A 2819-nucleotide genomic window follows, 5' to 3' on the forward strand; every position below is an offset into this window, starting at 1 on the left:
TATGAATGACCTATATGCATTAAAACAGTTCATCTCTGTGTCACGGATCATTTTAAGGGACTTTTCCACATTCCAGATGTCAATGACTTGTTTATTCAGCATATTTATTTTCTGTTTTGTTTTGCAGAACAACTCCCATTACAAAGAGATCTTGCAGCTTCCAAGCAAGCTCTCCTGCTAAGAGGAAATGTAATTCAACAAAAACCCTGAGAAGCACGTGAAGTGAGTACAAAGTAAGTGCCAGTTGTTTCAAGAGGGATATTTTCATTCAAAGTTGAGGCAAATGAGCTCTCATAAAGGTGTCAAATTTTGTAATTCACTCACCAAGAATCAGTGCCTTTCTAAAGAACAGTTAGGTTTTACCACAATATTCCCAGTGTATGATTGCAAAATTTGATGAACTTACCAGTTTAAAGTGCTGTTTTGAGAAGTGATTGTTTTTTTTTCTTCCTTTGTTAACAGTTCTTTTCTATTTAACATGACTTTAATTTGAGACAATGAACTCAATTAGGACTAATATCAAGTATCAAATATCAAGTTGATCTTATTCAATAATCCTGTATTACTTTAATGTGTATCGAGTTAATTCTCTAATTAACTCGATACACATAACTCTAATACTTCATCACATACATTTAACATAGGGTTCATACATGAAATGAACATAACCACATTAAGTTAAAGTTACTTTGTACAGTGTGCTTAAATTTAATGAGTAAATAATACAAAAATATATTACTTACCATCTCCTTAAATAAGTTATGTGGAACCACTTGAAATAACACTTTTAGGTAAGTCCAGTATATCGTTTTTTAAGTGTATGGAGAGATTTTTACTGATAGTCTGTTTCATGTCGGATTCTTTTGCTCTTTGTTTGTACACTGCGTCATAAACCATGAGCATATCGCTCTTCTAAAGTTAATGTGAACAGCTTTAGTGAATGTTTAATGAAGATCATTTCATGAAAGACTGCTCTGGGTTTAAAAAGAGAAAAACAAATCTAAGGCGTGCAAAAAAACAAACAAAAAAAAAAGATTTGCTTCCCCAACTGGTGATGGATAACTAGCAGATGACCTCCATTTCTTCTTAGCTGGACGATCCAGACCCCTGAGTCAGAGCATATTAACAAGCATAGCATGTTCGCTTAGTAACTAAGAATGTACAGAACCATTGACTTCAAAGACAATGACTCAATGCAGTTTTCTAGGTTTATGATGTTTGCTTTTTTTTAAAGAAAAAAAAAACAAGTTTAATTACGTATAAACAAGGACCAACATGGGACGCTCAAACAGAAGCTTCAAATCTTGTTCTAATCATGATAAGCAGCGTAAACTTAAAAAAACAAGACTACAAGGTTGCAGTGGTAGATTAGTCTTTGATCTTAAACGTTTGTCATGCCTAATCACGTTACTCTTAGGGGGTGTTTTTAAAACGCAATCCAAAAAGCTGGACAGCACAACTAGCCCAGACCAGCCCAGACCCCGAGTTCATGACGAGGGGCTGCTAAGAACGGTCCTATGATGTCGTTTTCGTACAGGCCCTGCCGCTTTTATCCACAAGAGGGCGTTAGGGTCGTGTTCTGGGACTTAAGTCCCATTTTGATGCTTAATTGTGATGCTTAAAACTTAATTTTGGAGCAAGTTTGTTTTTCTGAGAGCAGCCATCCTAAGCTTATTCCTGTTTCTGCTCAGTGGCCAGCCATTGGATCTTTGGGTTCAGTAGCTAAGAAGGATTTGAAGTTGCCGCCAGAGGTTTGTCAACTTTTTGAAGTGGATCTGAGCGTACCCAAGCCTGTAATTTCATTTGACTGTCAGAATACAGTAAGGGAATAAAGAGGCAGGATTTACCTTTTATTTCTCTCTCCATGTATATTTACTCCTGATTCTTTCTGGTCTCTGATCTCTCTTTAGTTCCCTCTCTGGTTATTGTCTCTTTCCATCTGTTTGCTTCCATCCATCTTCCTCTGTTTTTCCTATCTTCTCCTGTTCCTGATACTTAACTCTTGATTTCATTCCAGCATTCTCTCTCTCTCTCTCTCTCTCTCTCTCTCTCTCCCACCTTCCCCTAACAATGTGTGGTAAATGTTTTTTTTTCTTATTCTAGCTAGAAAGTCTATTTCCTTTGTTCATTTATTTCATTCTCCAAGGTGAAAATAAATAATTATCAAACACCATTGCATAAACTAATGTGGTCTACAGAACGGCAGTTAGTCATTGTTTCTCTATCATGTTCAAATAAGAAAAAAAGCTTTTGAACGTTTTCATGGGTTCTGTCTGTTTTTCCAATTGCTCACAACTCAACATATTGCACTTTTCATGTTTTATAATATTTCATTTTAAGCTGATTATTTCTGACTCTCTTGCCTGTCAGGGCTTTGGAGCCTATGAAGTCGAAAATAATAATAATAAAAAAAATAGAAGTCATGAAATTCTAAATGATATAAACAGCTTAACATTAACATATATACACATTGTGTAGAGTTATGTTTATGGTTTAGCATAAGTCCATAAGTCCCTTTTATGGTTAAGATATAAAAGGCTTCATGAATCATCTACAGCAGGGCCGAGCGCAAATCGTGACACCCCACCTACTAATGGCACTTCCGGTGGCAGGTGTCATTACGAGCCACAAGTGCCACTGTTTTCAGGACTAGCTGTCAGTGTTGTCACTGACTTCGCCTGACTTCGGCTGACCTCGGCACCTCGTACTGGCACTTCCTCCGACACCTGCCATTAGTGCCACTGTTTTCGGGGCTAACGGTCAGTGTTGTCACTGACTTCGGCTGACTTCGGCATCTTCCAAGGGTTGCCGCTACCTCA

Source organism: Poecilia formosa, unplaced genomic scaffold (assembly GCF_000485575.1).
Source record: "Poecilia formosa unplaced genomic scaffold, Poecilia_formosa-5.1.2 Scaffold294, whole genome shotgun sequence".
Classification (NCBI taxonomy): domain Eukaryota; kingdom Metazoa; phylum Chordata; class Actinopteri; order Cyprinodontiformes; family Poeciliidae; genus Poecilia; species Poecilia formosa.